We start from the raw sequence: 24,467 nt of genomic DNA, 5'->3' as shown, positions 1-24,467 counted from the left end.
AGAATATAGAGAGCCCCATAATTAAGGGACTTGTAGTTTCATGTACAATATTTTCTGATATGTGTGTATATACACATACATACACACACACACACATAGACAGATATATGATATTAAGTTCTGAATATCTGATGGCTTAATAGTAATGTTCTTTGGACACATATATTATTTTTGGACCAATGATATCTCTGGCTGATCCAACTTGTAATAAATAATTCCCTGTTTGTTTAATACAAAGACATTTAGGGATTTATTTGTACTATGAGAATTTCTTACTTGTCAGAAAACAAAAGACAATATGCTCTGCACATGTAATTTTGGTCATTTGACCTTAATGTTCTAGATTCAACACACATAAGAAGTCTACAGAACTGTCGGTCACATTAAGGTCAACTAACTAAAGGTTAGTTAATTCAACTAACTGAAGAAAACTGAGTTAGAGCGAGGTGGCTGAGAATCATCTAAAGTCATAGTTCAATATATTTGTCCTTGTTCTTTACTACATTCATGTTACAACCCCCTTCCACAAACTTCATGTAAGTACTAACCATTATTCTAAACAGTGTGAATAGCATCCAGAAAATCTTTCTCAAATCCTAAAAACAAATGCTAATCCATTACTAAATGCCTACTGTAAAGGTGAATGAATAGCTGGAACTTACTACATTATCTGGGGAAGGCAATTTTGACAAAAGCATTACGTGAGATGTTTCAAAAAATAGGCACATAAGTAGTGTGAATATACCATTTATATACCTTTACAACTGTGAAAATGAATCCTTTCATAAAAAATGAAAGTTCGTTTTATTAGCAAGATGCATTGATTGCTAAGTGGTGGAAAGGTATATTCAAGTTAAAAGCCCTAAATCATATGAAATGAGGATACGTTTTGAAGATCTAAGTATTTATTATGACATACAATAGAAATGCATTAGAAGTATTCCCAATAAATGCAGGAATAAAGCAAGACATGTCCACTCTCCTCAACATTATTGATACAGTTCTAGAAATGCTAATTATAACAGTTAGAAAAAGAAATTAAAGGCATAAAAATAGGCAAAGAAGTAGCAAAACCATCACTACTATCCAATGATGCTATTTTTACTAAGGAAATACTAGGGAATCAGCAAAAAAAAAAAAAAAAAAAAAAACCACCTAAATTAAATGAAAAATAACTTTAGTAAAGTCAGAAGATATAAAACAGACCCACAAAAATCAACAGCATTTCTATATAGGAACAACAAAAACCAAGGGGTAATAAAAGAAAGGAAAATCTCATTCAAAATAATTGCTAAATGTATAAAATATTTTGACAATCTACTAAAGCATATAGATTTAATTACAAAATGTTCATTTTTAAAAATTAAGAATTAAATAAGTATTAGGTTCATGGCTGGGCTTTCTTATTAATATAATAAAGATAACAGCAATACCTAAGTTAATTTAAAATTTTACTGCTATGCCAAACTATTAAAAGCACAGAACTAGATAAAATAACTGTGCAAATAATTTGGAAAAAACAAAAAATTCTTTAAAAATGGTAAAGAAAAAACTTAATAGCAGACTGTTAGAAGCTAGGTTTACAGCAATATTTTACAATATATTACGAAATAATCTTAAACTATGATTGGAATATTATAGTAGTGGCACTTTATGTGGTAGCAAAAACCTGGAAACAAAATTCATTGACTGGGGAATAGCTAACTAAACAAACCATGTTACCAAAAAATTGTAATGGAGTATTAGATATAATGAATAGAAAAGTATGGAGTCAAGAAAAGAATAAACATATCAACTATAATGCTATGAATGCAAAGGATGACAAAATAAAGATTAATGTTGTGAAATTATAAAGAACACACTGGTCCCCAAAAAAGATATGAAGACCTACTGATTTGAGAAAAGGTATGAAGACCACAAGTCTAATGCTACAAATATTGCCAGGCTTGTTTTTTTCTTCCAATATGTTGATTAGTTTTGTTGGTTTTTTCTTCCTGTTTTTAGTTTTTAAAATTTTCTGCTATACAACACTGTTCTCTGAGTAGGAAAAAAAGGAAGGCTGTTAAAAAAAATAAACTAAAGCAATGTAAAATTAAAAGTTATTCAAAAAATCTACTTTTTTAGACTTTTTAAAAAAAAAATCTGCTTCCATTACTCTGTTAAATGAAACAATTATCAAAAAGATTCCTCGCATATGAAGAAAAAAAATTGCCAAAGGTAGGACATTTTGAATACAACTTTATTTTATCATTACCTATTTTATGATTAAAATTAAAAAAGAGGGTAGGGGAGAGAATTTATAATGTAACAGAAATATAATTACATTTATTAAACTCAAGTTAGAAAAGAATGTTAGGCATACATCCATTGTATTCAAAGAAAAAACCATCTATTGTCATAAATGACTAAAAAATTGTTATAATAGTATGTTTGCTTCTTTCATTTCTTCCTACATTAAAAAAGCAAGCTATTCATATTACACTGTGTTATGGGAATGACCATTATTTGGCCTAATGTAGATACTGTTAAAATTTTCCTATTTTTTTTTCCTCTTAAAATTCCTGCATCGAGCAATTTTTTTTATTAATGCACATGGATTCTATTCTATGCTGTCTTCTCCAACAGGCTGTCTACTCTATTAAATCCAATCATCCCTATTCCCTCATTTTCAATCTTTCCCCCCTTTATCCGCTGCTTCCCTGATGCCTACAAATAAGCCCATGTTTCCTTTATCCCTAAAAAACTCTAATAGGATCCACCCATCTCTGTTAGCCTAGTCATTGTCCTATATAGTTCCTCTCCCTTTTATGGGCCCATCACACAGACCTCCTAATTGTTCCTTATGAGATACTCACCCTAAGCTTGACATGCTCTCCCTCGATCTATAAGAATCCAAGACTTCCTTGAAGACAATTCAAATACAACATTGCCAGGCAAAAGTGCTTTCCTCTCAAAGATTATCCTTGCTCTACTCTTTATGCATCTTGTATTATGCTTATATAAGTTACACATCATCTCTGTCAAAATTTTATAAGTTCTAATATTGCCGAGGCAATTTTTGTTTTTCCCTTGTACCATAAACACTTAGCACAATGCCTAGCACATAGTAAAAAATCCTTACTAAATGCTTATCAAAAATAGAACATCATTTATAAATATATAAATACTGGAAATACATAATCAAAAATGTCTTATTGAAGGAGTTTTAAGAAAATTAGATCACTGTCCTAAATGGTTAAGAAGCAAATCTTTTCAAAAATTGTGAAGAGATAATCAATTTTTATAAAACTTAATATTTCAGATAATGACATGTAACCTTAAAAAGATTTTTTAAATGTTATAAATGTTTACATGACAAAAAATAAAGTTTTATATATTAGAATGATTCAGAACAATATTTAACAAATTATAGTAGCATAAAATTTATTTCATTTTTTAAAATAATCCAATATTTAGAAGGCTCAAGAAAAATTAATTCAAAATTACATTAATATGATTCTGGGGGTGTTGAACCATTTTAAGTAATTAACATTTTAATTTTCTATTAAAATCTCTTCTGTCTTTAATAACGAGATTAAGATTAGACCCAACTGCACTTACTCAGATATGAATTGGACTCACTATATGAAAACTGGCATAGCTTCCAATTCTAAGACTACATTGACCTAATAAAATATAAATGAAAATATGTAATATAAATTTTAAATTCCCCCCCAAAATATTTATGAAACACTCTCCTAAATGATTAAATCATTTCAATTCTTTCATTTAATTTGAATATATCAAACATATGTTCATCCCATAATTACAATCTAACTTAAAATAGCACTCTATCTAGGTGTTAATAAGTTCTGGTGAACAAGACCCTATCTAGAAATATGAAGAGGCTGAAGAGATTTTTTTTAAAGTGGTATTTAGGTATATTTATCAATTATTTTTATTTGAAATGTAGTAATTCTGACAGCTTAAAATAGTGGAAGAACAACCTCTAGACCAAGAGGCAAGAGTTATCTCAGCAAATGGTGTGATCTCCCCCAACTCACTTCACTTCTCCTATATCTCCGTTTTCTTGTAATAAAATAAATACAGCGGCCTCTGAGTTCTAAGGTCGCCTCAGCTCTGGCTGAGTCAATCTGGATCAATATATCTCACTTTGAAATACAAAATCTTACAGCATTTCAAACTCTTCAGACATTTGGGATATTTTCCTTATTTCCAAGTTAATCTTCTTGTTTCTCAATTTAGTATTAGTTATGTCAAACTTCATACTGTCTTTAAGAGAGCAACAGCTGATTAATTCTTGGACCTTTTTGAGATAATGACAGTCAGACTGATTAACAGTTTAACAACATTGGTTATCAGTATATGATCTCCTTCATGTATATGAGATATTCTTTAAAGAGAATGATTATAAAAAATATTATGATATATAAGCCCTTAATGAAGATTTTTCCTTCTTGATAAGTTATTTTTTACTTATTTTTTGCTTTGCTCTTAATAGTAGTAGGTTTTTTTTTAATTAAAAGATAATGCCAAAGAGTCTCATATCAGAGATCACAAATCTTCAGTTTCTTTTCTTAATCTTCATTTTTAGCCCTACAATGTCACCTCTCAAGGAAATAGAAGAGAACAAAGTATTCTTATACTTTTTTTTTTACAAATATAACCTACCTTGGGTTTATTATACTCAAAGTTTTTTTTTTAAAATAATACAAGATATCACATCATAAAGAAATGAGAAGAAACTGCCATTTAGCTCTATAGGTAAAGGAAGAATTTGTGGCCAAATTAGGGATAGAGAGTAATATGAGATAAAATGAAGTTTTCTAATTACAAAAAAAAATTTAATTTTTTGAACAAAGGAAACCAAAGGAACCAAAATCCAAAAGGAAAAATAACTTGGAAAGAACTTTTCATAGCAAGTTTCTCTGATAAGCTGTTTTCATGACATAAAAGAAAATAATTCAAACACCTAAAATTAAGAGCCACAAATGATAAATGATCAAAGAATGTGAACAGTAAATTGCCTAAGGAAAAAAATCCATTCTATCTCCATCAAGAGCCATGAGGGGGGAAAATGCTCCAAAACACGAATGATTAGAAAAAGCTAGATTTAAAACTACTCAGATTCCACTTTACAACTTCCTCATTTGGTAATGTTCTGTTGTCTCCAGAGACTGCCCATCATTCTCTGGGAGGAGATCTGCTGTCTCAACTCAATCTCTCAGCCAGATTCTTCTTCCTGTAGAGAGCCGCCAACTCTGACCTAGAGTAGAGACTCCTCCTCCTTTGGAGTACCTCCCTCTTTTATCCTCTCAGAGAATGGGCGTGGGATAATGCAAGGGCTTGTGGGAAAATTACTTCTACCAATGAACTTGCTCCTTTTAAACATTAAGCTCCTCCTCAGAAGTTCAAAGGGTTTAAAACTCCCCTTAAAGGCCGGAACTAGAGAATTGTTAAGTACCGACTTAGCACTTAGTAAGAACCTATCTCATTATCTCAGTAGCACTTAGTAAGAACCTAACAGAAGAGGTACAGATCAATAAGCATATTCATGTATTATGCCTGGTGAAATCACTAACTGATCCAACTACACTGGACATCAATTAATGGTGATCAAAATGTTATTAAATTCTGCACACCATGCTCTTTGATCCCCTGATCCAACAATTCTACTAGAAATAGAACTTCTATACCAAAGATATCAAAGGAAGAAGAAAAGTAACCATGAATACAAAAGTATGCATAACAACTCATTTTGTGGTGGCAAAACTAGAAAGGAAAGAGATCTTTCAACTAGGAAGAGATGAACAAATTATGGTGAAGGAAGGTATTATTATCATTCTATAAGAAATAATGAGAGGGATGGTTTCAGAAAAACCTGAGATGACTTGAATGAACTGATGGCAGGAAATCAAATGAGCAGAAGCAGAAGCAAAACAACAGCCTGTGTACAATATCATCAATATTGTAAAAGGAAACAACTCTGAATTCTCTCTAAGGAAATAACCAATCTCAGTTTCTGAGGAACTATGATGAAAAATGAATCTACCTCACAACAGAGAATTAACAGACTTAATTACAGGTTTAAACGTGACAAATTCAGAAATTCGATATATATAACTGCTTATATGTTACATGGGCATTTTTCCCCTCAAATGGGGTGGTGGAAATAGGGCAAAAATTAAAAAATTTTTTAAAAAAGATGGCTGGAGAGAGATTATTCTATATAGGAGTGTTTCATATTTTCCTTCTACTATTGCTACTAATTAAATTACTAGTAACATTAAAAATTGCTAGATTTATAAAACATGGAAGGGAAGAGCTTGGGGAAGGAGGGATTTGATTAATTCTCTACAAGAGATAGATGCTATAATATCTACTTTACAAATAAGAAACAGAGGCACAGAAAGGTTATGTACTTTGTCCAGGTCCACATGCCATAGTTAATGCAGGATTTGAACTTGGGAATTCTTATCCCCAAGTCTGACATTCTAGTCAACTACCTGCTATGTTCAATCACTATGCAGCCACTACACTGAATGTGACAGGCCATGATCACAGAAAGTAAGTTTGAAATATGGAGTAGGTACTATAGAGCTGTAGTTTTCTTTTTTTTTTTTCCCTTCAAAAAAATTTTGAGCATTATTTTATCCTAACAAAATTTCAAACCAGTCATTTTTGAGTTTAAACTGCTCAGTGCTTAGTACTGAAGTACAAGAGAAGCCAAAGCATTTGTTTGGAGTGGATTTTATAAGTTTTGGGGAAGTCTATGCCAGGTATGGGCCAGAAAGGATCTTGGCTACTTACTCTTCTAGTGTCTCAAGGAGAATATTAGCTGGTGGACAACTCAAGTATTACAGTCTTTCTCTGGCTAACAGTGACATGCTCCCAACCTGCAGGCTGAATTCAAAAAGGCAAAACATGAGCTCATTTGTGCTCCTTTCACTAAAATAGCATTTCAGCAATGCCTTAAAAGGGTAATGCATGGGAAAATATTGTATTACAAATATATCCATGTTAAGAAAAAAATATTTTTAGCAGAAAAACTAATCAATTTCTATAGCAAGAATTGATATTTTAAAAGCATAATTAGAATACAAAGCTACCCAATTCTTCACAGTATTGCTAGTACATTTAAGAATCCAACAAGTCCAGATTACCTCATTCTACAGGTTTCTTTTCAGAAGATTAACTAGAGAAATTCTCTTGATATGAAAATAAAGGATGTTCCTTGAGAACATCAACTAAATAGAAACTAGAAAATTTAAATGTACTTCCCCCCCCCACACACACACACACACACTCTCTCTCTCTCTCTCTCTCTTTTTCTCTCTCTCTCTCACACACACACACGCACACGCACACACACACACACACACACACAAAATGGTGCTTTATTTTATTGAGGCTCAATAAACTTAATCAAATGAAGGTACTTCAATAAAAGAGAGACTTCAATTAAATTATTTAAATTCAGGCTGTTCTGTTTTACTGACTGAGTTATTTCAACCCTAGCTTTTTTCTGCAAAATTACAAATCAAATAATTGTTAAATTAGACTATATATTATTTGAACATACTTCAAAATTATTAAAGTTGTAATAGTTTTCTATTCAAATTTTTCAGGGTCTGTAAACAGGTATTAAAGACATTTTCAAAAGTATAAAAGACTAAAAGTTCAAATAATAGTATAACTTGCATTTTTTTTTCTTTTTTTTTTTGGGGGGGGGGGAGAGAAAGAGGCTAATTCAGAAAACAATTATAATGAATGTATATAAAGATAAATTTTAAGAACTCCCAAAAGGATTAAGAAAAAAAATCATACAAACTTTATAAAACTACTTAAAAGGTCTCTTATCACTCAAAGTAAGTCACTAAGTCTTCAAGATCTCAATTTCCTCATGTGTATTTTTAAAAGGTGAAGAGACTTTTTAACCTGATGCCTAGGAATTTGTTTTTTAAAATATTTTGACATTACTCTATTTCATAATTGGTTTCCTTTGTAATCTTGTATATTTTATCTTATTCATATAAAAATATTGAGAAAGAATCCATTCAAATAGATTTCACAACAACTACACCACAATTTTGCATTCAATTTCTTAATAAAGAAGTTCCTAGGTAGCCCAATGTCCTGACAAATTTTATTTCAAAATTTGTATAATGAGGATATTTTTGCTATAATATAAAACAAATATGAAATAAGTAACAATTTAGAAAATATTTGTACTAACAAACCAGCCATAACAGCTCTATCACATGTAGCATTTGGGAATATTCATGCCTTACAAGTGATTAAATTGTTTCCAATGCCTTCCTTATTTTGAAGAAAATCTGAACTATAAATATAAAAACTTCTTAGTGAACAATTTCTAATATGTACATCATTAGTATTTTCCCAACACAATATATATATAGTCAAAATGTTCTATATATCATGGTATTTTTTTTTATAAAATAAAATAATAAAATATTCAATACGTATATAAAATATATTAGAACATATGTTTTGTAATTCAATGGAATAAATACATTTTAAAATGGGTCGACAATGAGATTTTTTTTTATTTATCTTATCTACCACTTTATATATTTATAACACTGAGCCCTTTTATTAAAGGCTGGTGAAATTTTGCAACTTTCAAAGAAAGCTGGTTACTGTGATCCAGGTTGTTCCAGCAAAATAAAAGATCAAAATGGCAATATTTGATGTATAGATGGATTTACAGACCTCCTCTGTCCCTAGCCTAATCATTTTATTATTCAAAGTACTTGAATACTTCAAGGATAGAAGCACAACACTAGAGATGCCCATTTCTGCCTAACATCTTTAAGCAGAGACTGGACTACTTGCTGGGGAATTTTGGTTAAATATAGATCTTTGTTTTTTGGACCCACACTGTTCAAATGCACAGCAAAACAATCTATGAAGTAATCCAGAAGAGTTATATCAAACCCAATCTATCAAATAGAAATGGGAGACTCTAAGGCACACATAACTATCCCTGTAGGTCATATATATTTACTTAGAAAGCCACATGTTAAAACCATATATTTTATTGCCATTAAATTAAATTAAATCTAACGATTTCAGCTGCATTGGGGACGTTTGCACTACATGTTTACACCTCTGATCTAGATCAGTAAGAATCACTAATAGTCTTAATTTTCTTTTATAGTTATGATTTTTAGTGAAAAAGTTATATCCTCAATGTCTCATTATACTTCATTCCTGAACCTGATTCCAATTTTTTCCTTTGGTGTATTTTACCATTTCTTTTCCATTCTTAAGTCCCTAGAATTCAGAATGGAATTTACTCAGCATTACTAAAACTACAGAATAACATGATATGGTCATCAAAAAAGTGACAGCCATTTTAAGCTGCAATGAGAGACACACTAATCAACCAATATTTTAAATCTCACTGTACTTTTCTCTAATTAGATTACAACTAAAGTCCTATGTTGCAGAGTCCAGAGTGCAGCATTTTTAGAAGGATACTTATAAGTTAGAGATTGTTTATAGGTGGAGGACAGGGAATAAGCATTAGTATAGAACCTACTATAAGCCAGTTCAATTCTCACAGCAAATCTGGGAGGCAAGTACTATTTATTATCCTCATTTTATAGTTAAGGAAACAGAGACAAACAATTGTTCAGGATCACATAACTATTAAGTATCCAAAGCACGTTTTTAAACTCAGGTTTTCCTGACTCTATCTACTGTGCCACCAGCTGCCTCACAGAAATACAACTAGGACAGTGATGGTATTCAAGCTCATAACATTATCACAGCTGAAAACTGATTGAAGAAAACTGAAATATTTAACTCAGAAAAAACAAAAATGCCAAATATATGCAAAGCTATCATGCAGAAGAATAAGGATCTTGTTCCAGTTGACTCTAGAGCATAGAAGGAAAAATAATGGGCAAAAGCTACAAAGGATCATAATTAGGCTTAATGTAGAGAAAATTTTTCATAACAAAGTTATCTCAAAAGTATAGTTGGTAGTATGGGAGTAAAGGGCTGCCTTCAGGATGACCACCAGTATATAACAAAGGACGCTGGTGTTTGATTGTGGGTAGTACTGTACTAAAATTCAGTTTTCAGAATATTTTTAAAAATTACAATCCCTGGAACAAGAGCCATTCCCAAATACCTAAATAGCCAAAGGATATGAACAAAAAAAAGAATCCAAGCCATCAAGAGTAATTGGGGGGAGGGAATGTTTCAAACCACTAAAAATTAAGGAAATGAAAATTAAAGCAATTGAGATTCCACACTCATCAGATTGACAATGACAACACAGAAGGAAAACAGACATATTCATGCACAATTGATGAAGCAGACCATTGGAAAATAATTTGGACTATCACTAAAAAAATTGTATATAGTCTTAGATCTAGCAATCACTTTTAGAAATGTATCTCAAAGAGATCAAAGAATGAAGGAAAGGAGTACAGTAAGAAAATATATCGTATAGTATCACAAAAATGGAAATGAAAGTGACGTCCAGCAAATGGAGAATGACTGAACATGAATGTGATGGAATATTAATGCACTTTAAGAAAAAACAAAAAGGGTTAAAAAACCTCTGAGAAGACCTGTATGAACTGGTGCAAAGTGACATGATCAGAGCCAGAAGAATAATTTGATTGTAAAATGATTGTAATGCTATAACGGCTTAATTAAGAACCCAAATCACAACTCCACAGGAATGAGGAAGTATTTTCTCCATCATATCCATCCTCACAGGTCTTTCTGTGCCAAACAATAGAATCTTCTTCACCTAGAAGCTCACTCCAATCCTGGACTACTGACCTCACCTTCCAATTAGCTAATTCCTCCCAGAATCTCCGATCTAAAGAGGCCAAAGCCTTCATTTGTCTCCAGGTTGAAAGGCTGATTCATTTTCATAATATTTTCCCGGCCACGTTAACTTCTCTAGTCCTTGTCCTGGCCCTTTCCCTCTCTACCCCAGGCGTTACCTTTTTTGTCTCTTTCCCCTTTTTAAGCAAACTGTTCTGTCTCTTCCCCCTTTAGAATGTATTGAGGGAAGAGATCTTCTTTCCTTCTGGTTCTACACAGCTAGGAAGTATCTGAATCCATATCTGAACTCAGAAAAATAAGTATTTCTGACTTCAGGAAGCCCAGCACTCTATCCACCATTCCACCTCAATCACCTACACAATAATTACAACAATGTAAATGTAAAAACAACTACAAAACAATGGAAAATGAAAATTGCAAAATCATAAAGTGTGGACCCCTGCCCCCAGAAGAAAGATGAGACACCTATTTCCCAAATCCTTTATAGAGGTATGGACATTTGCAAACATTGCCACATTTTTTTTAATGTATTAAAGTAAGTTTCTTGGAGTCTTTTTTTTTCCTTTTTTCCTTATTTAAAAAAAAAATCTTTGTTACAAAAGTTAGTTCTTGAAGGGAAAGGATGAAAAGTACTGGATGATTAATTTAATGATGTAAAAGCAAAAAGGTCTATGAAAACTAATTTTTTAAAACTGTCAAACTACTGAAAAGAAAGATGGGCCTTTATTTCAGGAAAAAATGTGGAAATATAAAAAATGTACTACATAATTTCCCACAGGCAATTCAGCTTTCATTCTGTTACTCCAATATTTAATTAATCAACTAATTAAGCAGCATTTATTATGTTATTCCAAAGTTCTCTTTTATTGGCCTAACTCAGTTTCCCTAATTATCCTGACCCAGTCCTGACTCAGTTTCTCTAATCGTTCTGCTTCAGTTTTTAATTATCAGCTCAAAAGTCAGTCCTGCAAAATCTCCCCTCCCTCTTTATCAGAATATTTGATAAGGATAAAAGATTTTATGTTTTAGAATATCAGAATGCCTCTCCCCCCAAGCTATTGGAATATCAGATACTGTCCTATCAAGATGCCGATCCCCATCTCCAGGGTGCCTCCCCCAGTTTGGTCATCCCATCTCCAGAGGCTCACCCCACCCTGTCAGAGTCCCATTCCTGCTGTCAGCACCCTGACTATACCCCTGCTTCAGTCTACCCCCCTAAGTCTCAGCCATGTGTATATATGTCATTGAGAACTCACATTATTGGCTGGATTCTTGGAGATGGCAGTGTCATTCAGCCCTGGGACCAAACCATGGATCCATTTGGTCCCAGTAAATCTCTCCCTTTTAAATAAATTATTAAATACTCTTTAATCTCTATCTTGTCTTAATTTCTCTGATATTACAATTAAACTAACCTAACAACTAAACACTGAGGATATGAGTGAAACCATCTCTTAAAAAGAGCTCACAATCAAATGGGAAAGACAGTATGAAACTGCTATGTACACTGAAGTTATTCATAGAATTGACTACAGATTAAGGGAGTGGCAAAAAACTTCTTGTGGAAGTTAGCTGAGACTTGAAAGAAATCAGAGGTGAAGATGAGGAGGGAGAGTTCCAGGCCTTTTAGAAAATCAGAAAAAAATTCCCTTGGGTTGGGAAATGGAATGTCATACATTCCAAAAAGGAGGCCATTGACATAAAAATGCAGGAAGTAAGGGTAGGAAATAAAGTGTTAAGTTTAGAAAGATAGAATGGTGATAAGTTATGATGGACTGACTATATAGATTGCACATATAGCTTTATCTGTCTAAATAAGCAACAAGTTATTCACTGCTTTTCAAGTTCTTGTTGCTGTTCCGTCGTTTTGAGTCAAGTCTGATTCTTTCTGACCCTATTTAGGGTTTTCTTGCAAAGATATTGAAATAGTTTTCCATTTGCATCTCCAGCTCATTTTACAACTGAGGAAATTGAGGCAAACAGGATTAAGTGACTTGCCCAAAGTCACACGGCTAGTGTCTGAGGTAACATTTGAACTCAGTTTTCCTGATTGCAGATCCAGCATTCCAGCTGCCCCTTTTCAAGTTCAGATACTTTGCATTCTTGAGTAATTGTTGGTCTCATTTAGGGAATTCAGCAATATTCCAGGGCCTGGATGCATCTGCAAACAGAAACATTTGTAGGACCACCTCTAGTACTTTATGTTAATCCTTATTATGTTTCATTCTATAAGACTGTATAAATCTATCCCCTCTTTGATTTAGGGATCAAAAGGATCCCTAAATCTCTCCAGGTTGTTATCTATCCCAGATCTGTGCCACCTGCAGATACAATAAGCATTCCTTGATCCAAGTCATTAATAAATGTTAGACAAACACATGGCCAAGCAAAGAGACCTAGCACACTCCACTAAAAACATCCTTTCCAATTTGAAATCAAATAATAACTAATATGAACTCAGCTATTCAACAAATGTTGAATCCATCTAAAACATACTATTTCTTCCATAAAATATTTATCAAATGCTTTATTAAAAAATTTAGGGAAACTTTATCTACAACATTCATCTGACTTAACCCTAACCAAAAAGAAAGGAACTGAGATTAGTTTTGAATGAATCATTCTTTATGAAGTCATGCTGAATCTTAATGAATATCTTTTCCTCTCCTAGATGGTCACTAATGGACCTTTGATAAGTATTTTGTGTGTGTGTGTGTGTGTGTGTGTGTGTGTGTGTGTGTGTGTGTGTGTTTTAATTTTGCCATATATCAAAAGTCAAGCTCACTGATTTACAAACTGCAGATTCCATTGTTTCTCATTTTGGAAAAATTGAAATGTCCGACCTTTCATAGTTGAGAGAGTATATCTTCTGCTCTTTTAATCTCCTTTACAGATACCACTGGCAGCACTGTTAGACTCAAATCTATTTTATAATAGTATCAAGAAATGTTATTCATCTAAGCCTGGTAAATCAAAAGCAACTAAGAGGGCACTCTTGCTATCTCTTCACTCATCTTACACCTTTCAACTCCTCAGCCATCTATGTCCTTTTTTTCTGTCCAAATATTATCCTTAGCAGATTTTAAAAAAAAACAGAAGCAAATAAGATGAAGTATTGTCTCTCTATTATATGACTATTTGCTTCCCCCATCCGCTTCAAGTTCTAATGTAATGACTCTTCTTTTAACCTCAAGGTAACACCTACCCACCTCTTCCCTCAAAAAACCCTTTTGTCATTTTCCTTTTTCCACTGACCTCAGATCACCCTTACAAAATTCCTACATTATTCTGTCAAAAAAGACCATTAAATTCTGGAAGCATATCTCTGGCACATTGCAGTTTTCTTTAACAGATTTATTACATTATAAATTAAATTTTGGGTATAACTCATGCTAACTCTAAACTAGAATTCAAATATGGTTTTCTCAATAACTGTAAACAGTTCAATTATACGGGATACAATATTGAGCTTAGGATCAATGACAAACTGGGCAGGAATTCAACCTCTAACATGTATTACTTCAAAGTCACTTAACTTCTCTGAACCTTAGTTTTCTCATCTATAAAATGGGAATAATACTCATAATGCTTCCAGGGTTACTGTAATACTCAACATAATGGTTATATTAAGAACACTGCAAAAACTTAAGAGCTCTACAATTACTATTATGTATACAACAATTAAAATCAGTTTACTGTAAGTTTTACTGACAAGCAAATATATAAACAAAAATTTGACATCTACTTGGACAAGAAGGATACTTTTCCCATTCTTAAAAAAAAGGCAATTAAAATTCACCTAGAATCCAAAAATCTATTTCAAAGTTTGGTATTTGGCCTCCATATCTATATCATATGTATCTGTGTATGTGTGCATGAATGCACAATCATATACACTTAGAATACTTTGAAGATATTACCATAGGAAGCAATCTTTCTACAATGGAAAGAAAGGTCATTGCAGAAGTATTGAGCTGCATTTTACCACTAATATTCTGTAGCTTTGCAACCTAAAAAATTCATTTAACTGCTTAGTGTTTCACTTTTCTTACCTATAAAATTCATGTCATATTGACAATATACAGAATCAAAGGAGAGAATGCATAGGGCTATAAAATAAAAAAAAATAATCTCAAACAGTTTAATTAAGTGCTACTTAGCATAAAGTTTTTTCACAGTGTTCAGGGGAAACTTTTTTACTTTTAAATTACCTGATTATGTCTAGGATGGGTTTTTGCTTTGTTTTGGGGTTTTTTCGAGTTGGGATTATTTTAATAGAATTAATCAGGAATTTCCCATTCCATCTTTCTTTCCCAAATCTTATTCCTAGGATTTGGTCATGGTATTTCTTTTACAGCATAAAACACCAAGAAATATAATGGTGAATTCTTCACTATTTGAGTTTCAAAAGAACAATTTTTCTTTCCCAACTAATTCCCAAAAAATGTTAATTCAGAAAGTAATATACACACACATACACACAGATATACAGATACACTGAAATATACATACACATGTACATGTTTGTATACAGATATGTGCAAATATGAATCATAAAATCTCTTTCAGGTCCCACAAGAACTCTTTTCAGTTCTATTGTCATTGTTATTGTCATTTCCCCAATAGAAAGTCTTGGAGGGAAGTTTATTGTATGATATAATTAATTTTACAGTTGAGGAAACTGAGGTTCAAACATAAATGATTTATTCACAATAATAAAACTAGTTCAGGTCTTCCCAAATCCAAATTAAAGCACTCTATATACACTGTAATATCTATTCACATTGATAGCAAATGCTAAATGTTGCAGACAACAAAAAATACTAAAGCTATCAGGGTTCAGCTGTGGAATTAACCTTTTTCGATTTTTAAACCAATCTCAAAGCAGAGCAAAAATAAACAGAAGCAAATATCTGACCTAGAAAACTTTCAACATTTCAGTAAGAGATGATAAACACAGACAAATTCCTTGGCTAGAAGATGATAAACTGATTTTTCATGTGTTTCTCCTTTATCAATTCCTTTCTGTATTAAGATGGTGGTTGGTTTCCAATATATTCCCTATAACACAGATCATATATCTTCAATCCTCATTTTAAAATTCCTACTGTTTTCAGGATTAAGACACTTTTAACAAATTGAAATATATCCCAAGAGGTGTCATAACTTATTCCAAAGTACCAGAAAGAATCTTCTAAAAGATTTGTATATTTGAAATGTAAGAACAAGTGAAAAGTGAAGGATCAGAAATCATCTAAAACAGCAGCACTGTTATTTCTGTTTTAGGTTTTATAATACTTATGCCACATAAGGCATCTGAATTCATAAAAGCTAATTTTAAGCTTCAAAGTCAAAAGTGGAGTTGAGGAGAGTCATCTTTTTGCTGTTTTCATCCTCCTTAACTCCTTCTGTAGTACAGTCTTATATATATAATTATATGATAGCCTTATATAATGTATAATATGTAATATTGTAACAATAATAACAATATAATAAGAGACCTTATTCTTTTACTACCACACAAATCATTCTTATCATCTTGTTCCTTTTACATAGGTTTTCCTCCTTGCCTCAAACTCCATTCTACCCATGTCTTCCTCTCTTCTTTCTAATTAAAAGATTTTGTCAATTTTCTCCTATTTTTCATTATATCCTCTATGCAAATGACTCACAAATCTTTATTTCTGTCCCCAACATTTCTCTAGATCGAGTACCATATTTCTAACTGAATGCTACTATCTCTTCAATTAGTTGTTAACAGTGATACTTAAATTTATTATGTGTGAAACTAAAATTTTCAACTCCTTAAAAATGACTGCTTATCTCTCTTAACTCAGGGATTCTTCAGCTTTTTTGACAGGCCATCTGACAAAGTCTATGGAACTCCTCTCAGAATAAATTTAAGTGACTAAAATAAAATACTACACTATTTCAAAAGAAACCATTTACTTTGAGAGTTATCAAAATACTTCTCAAAGAGCAAATTTACAGATCATCAAGTTAAGAAGCCATACTCTAACTTTTCTATTTCAGCTAATAAAGCTACTGCCCTTTTAGTCTTGCAGATCTGAAATCATTTCATCTTCCTATATCTTTCTATAAATCTCCCTATAAATCTTTCTTCTACAACACTATCATCTACCTTCTCCTTTCCACTATGACCAATCCAGTTCATTGCCCCTCAATGAAACTAAATTTTTAATGTTTCTTAATCTATTTCCTCTTTAATTTATCCTCTTTATTGCTGTCCAACAAATTTCCTGCCATGTCAACTGATCATATTGTCCATCTATCCAAAAACTTTCATGGTAATTCTACTCTAATTATCTTAAACATCTGATCATGGTTATTCAAACACCACCCTACTTTTTTCACACTGTCTCACTCAATGTCTCACAATGAATTGCAGGAGAATTCTGGTTCTGACTTTTAACATCCCCGTGTCTTTATTCAGCCAGTTCCCTATTCCTGGAACAAGCGCAGAATAGAACACGCAATTGACTTGGAACCAGGAGATCTAAGTTCAAATTCTGGCTCTACTATTTATTACATTAATTCTAATTTTCAGTTAAATTATAAAATAATTTTCATCAACTAGGAAAGTTGGAAGCTGGAATCTCAATCACCAATCTCAACAACACTGGAAAACAGTATTAAGAAATTAAATGGCAACTAGACTATTTAGAGAATTCCTGTATCTGTTTTTCTATCCATGCATCAAATTATTACAAACAAAACCATAAATCAATGCGAGAGCATTTATCTTCAACATATTACAAACTGCTTTGTTTGACAAGATATGAGAGATATGCAAAAGTCCTTTTTAGGTACAACTTTCCTGAGTCTTCTGGCCATTCTTTGGTCTTACAAACAGATGTAGAAACCAAAATTTGCTTTATCTAATTCTGTACTAAAATAGTTTTTTTAAAAAGCACTATGCAAATTCAATACAGGAAAGAGATTTCACAGAAATTTTGGCAGAATTTACTTTTGAGGTCTTACCTGGAAACTTCAAAACTGTCTTCCTTTTTTGGGGGGGAGGGAGGAGGTAGACTCGGGAGGGGAGGATGAAGGCCACTTAGGGTTGTTGGCACAACTGGCCTTTCCTCAGAAGAGTTCTGAGAAGGTTTGACATCTCATTTCTTACTCTAAGAAGACAGAAAGAAAAGAAAGGCCCCATACATACCAAAATATTCATTTAAGCACTTTGTGTGGTAGCAAAAAAAAACTAGAAACAACGTGGATGCTCATCACTGTAATGGATTATGAATGCGTATCAATCAAGATGTGTAAGAAACAATGAATGAGATTCGGAAAACACAGACTTTCATGAACTGATACATATTGACGTCAGAACACAATATATACACAAATAAACTACAATAATGTAAACAACCAGTCTCAGTCCACAGAGATGTGATGAAACACAAACATACCTCCCACCCTGAAGATTAAAGGGCAGGAGACTGGTTTTATTTCTTTTTCTTACAAGGGTTCAAGGGGGAAAGGATATATTGGAAAATGACTGTGGTTCAAAAACAAAAGGCACAAATAAAACAACAACAACAACAACAACAATTACATGTAATATCAATTCAAATTACACTGAAGAAGCAGTTCAGGAAAAAAAAAAATACCTGGTAGGAAAGGAAATAGTGCTGTTCACAATTCAGAAAAGCCTAAACAACTGGAAGGATCCAAGGTCTCAAACTAGGTCACATATCCAAACAATATGCATAAGTAAACAATACATATAAGATTTTTTTTTTTTTAAATTCAAGAACTACATGAAGTGACAACTGCTGCAGGTACTTCAAATCTATAAGGGAGAAGAATCCTGGCATTATCTTGATTTCTCCCCAGGAACTTGAGAGCTTCACAGAACTAGATAAATATGTCATTTTTATAAAGAATGTTATTCTCCTATTAGAAATTTACACACACACACACACACACACACACACACACACACACACACACACACACACACACACTTTCTTAGATCTAAAATTGAACAAATGAACAAACCCTTAATCTCCAAATTTTTACATTTAATGTAACTGAAAAGTTTAGAATTACCCATTAAATTTAAATGGTTTATAGCTTCACTTTTCAAAAATTAAATATCCCAGAAAAAGACAGATATTATCACAGTTAGGGAGGCTCTCTGAGTAATGTTTTTATGAACCACAAATGCTTTTAAAAACAAATTTGTAATCTAAAGACAACAGAAGGGGTAGTCTATCTAAGCAGCTTCTAATATGTAAAGAAAGGCTCGGTTGACACAAAAAGGTACAGGGGAAACTACTGGGTTTCATACATCCCCAACGACAGTCTCCCTTGTAACATTTCAGTCAGTGTAAAAGCACAATACATTCAAAGTCAAGACATCTTGTTGCTGTCACGGCACTATTCTCTAGAAACCATTTTATTTTCAGTTCTAAAACTGTAACAGTACCAACATTTCCCACTGCAGCCTTATGCTAAGCCTGGAGTTGGCCATCTCTCTAAGGTCTTTTATAAAGTATTATAAATTCACTCTAACTCTTAACTGTTAGTTCTTTCCTGTAAACGAATATTTAAAAGGTGCTAAGTCTAAATCAACTGTGTGAACTGAATTAAGGCTGCATTAAAATCGATAAAAGATTACAGATTACATTAAGAAAATTTTAAACTGCAAAATTATAAAGTCAAATCCATTTAAAGATAACTATATAGCATTTTACAAATCTTAAAGCACTATTTAAATGCTAGTTATTATCATCTGTGATATATTGAAAGTTTCTGATTCTGAACTTCAAATTTTTTTGAAATCATCTATTTAGCAATAAATATTTAAAATTTTTCATTTATATAAGCAGCCAAAAGTCAGAAACTACACATTCTTATATCCAACCAAAAAACTCAAAAATATTTTGAGACTAATGCCCAAATATTCTGCTTACAAAGAAAATCAGGAGCCCTTCCAGTAATTGATAGACACTTACTTTTCCAATTTAATGACAATTCAGGTATTTCTTCCCACCTCCCTACCCACCCCTACCCCCACCCCCAAACTTTAAAGAACTCACCTTTTAAGAATTTTTTTTATTTCTTACAGTCCAAAATTGAGCTTGCTTCGAAACACAACATGGATTGTCTATTCATAATCCAATCAACCCACCTCCATTAATGAGTTCCACTGGCTCTCTTTCAAGCTGTGCAAGGAAGATGGAGGGCAGTAGACAGGGTCAGTCAGCAGAGCCAGTCAGACCTTCGTTCAGAGAAGCATGTGCCGGTCCTAAAGTTGATTTGAGCCTGAAAATAAGATTTTTTTTTCTGCTTCTTCAAGTATACTGGCCAGGCTTTACACAGGTAGACCAGATCACATCTGGGTAGAGAAGTGGATCCTAACTGTCACATAACAATCCACACTGTACAGGCACCTGTAATTTCACCTCTAAAATTTTATGAGCTTTAGCCACTTTCATTTTACTATATTACACTCATGGAATGGAGAAGGTAGAGACAGACAACTAGGAAAGAACTGTCAGAAATAGATTTTTTAAAAAGTTTACATATTACCATAACACTGAAAAAATACTCCTGGTGACCACACTATCTCAAGTCTCTGGAAAGTCTAGTACTAGACTAGAAAGAAAATCCAGAAATGAAGTGAAGACAAAAAAAAAAGTCTGTTTCCTTTACACTCATTCTCCCCACCCTTTGCTTACTTGTGATGATTATTTTCACTATTAGTTTCACTATGTTTTCACAATCAAAAATGCTCAATTATTATCAAAAGAGATTAAATGCTCCTGAAAAGGAATAAAAAGGAATAAAACTAAGTTTTCATTTTCAAATTTTATGAGAGGTTGTAGGGAAAAAAAAAAGAAAAAGAGGCTGAAGTGAGAAAAAAAAATGTGAAACTGATATGGAGAAGTTTGGAAATGTACAGCAGACTAGAAATTTTATTTTGTAAGTTTATATTTGGGAAGAACATAAGGAAAAAGTCCAAGGGAAGAGCTGGAGCTAAAGGACCTGAACTGAAAGATAAGAACTCCATCTAGAGAAAAGGGGGGAAAAAAAAAAAAGATTTGAAAAAGTGCAGAACATGGTAAAAATGAGCTAGGTATCCAAGAGAAAGGAAAGGAAGTTGAGAACAGTGGTCAAAAGCTCAATAAAAAGGCAAAAAGAAGAATCAACTATAAACCTGCAAGGTACTCATCCAGTTTGTTATAAATTTTCTAAGGGAAGTGAATTCAAGACAGAAAGAATGAGAATCTCACTTCCAACAAAATATGTAAAGTCAGAAGAATTTTGCAGTTATCTACGCTGAGTGGTCTGCTTGTCTTTTAGTTATTGCCAAGCCAACTAGTGTGTAGGTCAATTATTTGGAGAAGTAGGCAGGCTTTGGGGGGTAGGAGTTAAGAGAGGAGATTCCCAGGGGGAATCCAAGAATATCGAAGAATAACATTCTCCCAAAGAACTATGCTAAGGATTTGACAAATACTTCATTGGATCTCTCAAAATAACCCTGTAAGATAGATGCTCATTTTACAATGGAGGAAACTGACACTGACAGAGGTTAAGTGATCTATCCAGTCTCACACAGTAAATGTCTGAAACCTATCTGAACTTAGGTCTTTCTAACTTTAGAGTCATGTTCTGTACACACTAACATAGACCTGAAAATGCAAAATAACCAACATGGTATACTATTCCTAAAACTAGAGAGCACCTGGATTTTTTTTTTTTCTTTAAGTGACTTGCCCAGGATCACACAGCTAGGAAGTATTAAGCGTCTGAGGCCAAACTTGAACTCACGTCCTCCTGACTTCAGGGCTGGTGCTCTCTCCACTGCATCACCTAGCTGTCCCATGCCCAGGTATTCTTGATGAGTTCAAGTCACCAAGTTGGAGAGCGAATCAAGCCAGTAAGCTAATACACTTGTCTTCAAATTATTGGAAAAATTCTAGAATATATGGCTAAAGAGACAATTAGTGAACATCTAGAAAAGAAAGTGGATCATCACAAAGACCCAGTATGACTGAATCTGAACTCGGTTCTTTTTTTCCTCCAAGTCCGGAGCTTTATCTACTGTGACATCTTGCTGCACCTATATTTCAATCTATTCTTACGGAAAGGATGGTCATGTGGGCTAGATGATAATATATATTTGAAATAGAAAAATATGAACAGTCATTAACATTTCTAGGTCAATTTGGAAGCTATCTAGTAGCATGCCCCCAGGAAATTTACTTGATTTCATACTATTATACATTATACTTAAGGACTTGGAAAAAGGTATAGATAGTATGCCTGTGATCCACTAAGGCCTCTTTTTTCTTTCTTTGAAATATTAAGAAATAATACATCAGTGTCCTGGTCTACTGTCCCTAAGCTAATTTGAATGAAAGACTGAATTAGACTTCTAAAAAGATAATCAAATTCAGGACAGAATCTTGATTCCCTAAATCTAAGAGACATTATTTTGTTTATACGTGTCCAAAATTAAAAGAAGGATTTGGATTAATTTAATCTAAAAGCAGTATCTCAGTTTCACTAAGCTGAAAGGAAGAGTCTCAGGAGGGAGTGACTAAAGACAGAATTATTTCTTTTAGGGTGTTATGATACAGACATTGCTATTTTTCTATCTAAGCAAATTAAAAACTCTGAAAATTGAACTTTGAACTATTTCACCTTCTGTGAAATTCAGCTTTAACATTTTCAGTAAGCAGGAAGAAACTGCCCTTTTGAAACTCCCTACTCTGAGGAGCAATGCTTGGATAAGTGCCTCTCAGTTTTAAAATGCAGAGTATATTTTCCCCCTATGAAGCTGACACAAACCTCATATGAATGGCACCAGCATTTTAAAACATCATGAAAGGATCATATCAACTAAGATGTAATGTATTAGAGCTGAAATATGGATTAAAAAAAATCAACTTGGGACAGCTAGGTGGCACAACGGACAGAGTACCAGCCCTGAAGTCTGGAGGACCTGAGTTCAAATTTGGTGTCAGACACTTAACACTTCCTAGCTGTGTGACCCCTGGGCAAGTCACTTAACCCCAAATGCCTCAGGAAAAAAAAATATGGCTTAAAAAAATATTGGGGGGAGGGGGTTACAAGTTTTTAGTGAGATATAAAGCTTATTAAGTTGAGAACAAAAAATGCTAATATGCTATCTGCATTAAGAGAATCATAGTACCTTGGATTAAAAGCCAAAATGGTCCCCTGATTAAACTGTATCTATAGAATATTTAATTCTGGCACTTACACTTCAGGAATAAATTGATAAGTAATCAGCATGGTGAAGAGTCTGGAGTTCATAACATGTCATCTTCAAAATGAATGAGCAAACAACCTACAGAAAATAACTTAGATGAAATATAAAAAGCTCTCTTAAAAACATTGTAATAGTTCATATATGGATTTTGATATTCTCTTTAGCCTCAAAGGGCAGAACTAGAACAGCGTATATTATAAAGACATAATAATGTAAGAAAAAAAAAAAAAAAAAAAAACAACCTACCAACAATTTGAACTATTTTGAAACCAATGCAATACCTCAGGAAGGAGTTTGCTCTCCTTTAATGCAAAAGCTAAATGATCCTTTCTCTTATAGGATAAAAAAATGTATTGGTATGTGCTGAACCATGAGAGCTGGCCATGGGAGTCCCTTCCAAATCAAGTTCTGCATTTCTCTAAAATAATCTCTATTCTTCATCTCTCTACCAAGTTACTCACTGAATTTCCTAACTATTCTAAACTAAAAATAAGAATCAGACCAAAGCAACATAAACAAATGACTTGCAGTAGAAATGATTTGGGGACAGTTGGAATATTTCAATTTACTTATCCACTCTAGTAAAAATAGGAAATGGAAAGCCGAACCTGTAGCAGGGCAATAATAATAGGGAAGGGAATAGAGGAGCAGTAGCAAGACTATTTATACATGGTCACATTCTCTGCCCTTTATTTCTTCCATAAAATTCTGCAAGATTTTTGGATGAGACTGAGGGTTTATGAAGAGCAGAACTACAACAATATAAATGGGGGAAGATGGATGTAGGAAAGGAAGAGGGAAGAAGGAGAGAAAATCACCACCACCATCATCATCATCATAACAAAGACAATTACCACAGAAAATGCAACAAAATTTAATGACTTAAGAGGTAAGAGAAACTCCAGGAGTGGAACACTAAATAAACTGTCTATCTTTTTCAAAGTGCTGGTCAGTTTTGCTGAACTTTTTTCTCCCTTTTATTCTTTGTTGGAAGGGATGGTTCTGTACAAAAAGAAAAGGGATACACTTTTAAAAAATAAAAGTAGATAAGTAAAAATGAGAGCTATCAAAAAATTATTTTTTAAAATTAAATGAAGTGAATAAAATCATTAATTTATTCAAATTCACAATATATGCCTATATCTAGCCTCATAAAACTGAATTACCAGAAAAAGTTTCATTTTGTCAATGTTGGTAGGCTACCTGAGAGTACACAAAGCCAAAAAGCCTACTAAAAATCCTTTCAGTATTCTGACAAGTTGAAGTATATCCCAAGATGGGCAGACAAGTCAGGGGATGGAGAAGGATATGCATCATAAATAATGTCTTCAAAAACAATATGGCTGATGAAGCTAGAAACACA

At 32.9% G+C, this 24,467-nt stretch overlaps 1 protein-coding gene across 8 annotated transcripts in view; it reads right to left on the bottom strand.

Moving 5' to 3' along the window:
- The window catches only part of ZNF644 (zinc finger protein 644), a 149,353-nt gene that overhangs the window by 103,824 nt on the left and 21,062 nt on the right, over positions 1-24,467 (bottom strand). The window contains exons 1-3 of one of the 8 annotated variants that reach the window (XM_074266270.1): positions 23,096-23,298; positions 19,997-20,130; positions 17,836-17,981 (exon numbers count right to left, since the gene is read on the bottom strand). The exons of 5 other annotated variants lie outside the window; for them this stretch is intronic. The gene's annotated coding sequence lies outside the window, so the exon portion shown is untranslated. Of the gene's footprint in view, positions 1-17,835; positions 17,982-19,996; positions 23,346-24,467 lie in introns of those variants that run through there. 2 more of the 8 variants (XM_074266268.1, XM_074266271.1) reach the window with 2 other exon arrangements.

The sequence above is a fragment of the Sminthopsis crassicaudata genome, chromosome 4 (assembly GCF_048593235.1).
Source record: "Sminthopsis crassicaudata isolate SCR6 chromosome 4, ASM4859323v1, whole genome shotgun sequence".
In the NCBI taxonomy this organism is placed as follows: domain Eukaryota; kingdom Metazoa; phylum Chordata; class Mammalia; order Dasyuromorphia; family Dasyuridae; genus Sminthopsis; species Sminthopsis crassicaudata.
The sequence above is the reverse complement of the archived record's forward strand: the minus strand, read 5'-3'. Positions and strand labels throughout refer to the sequence as shown.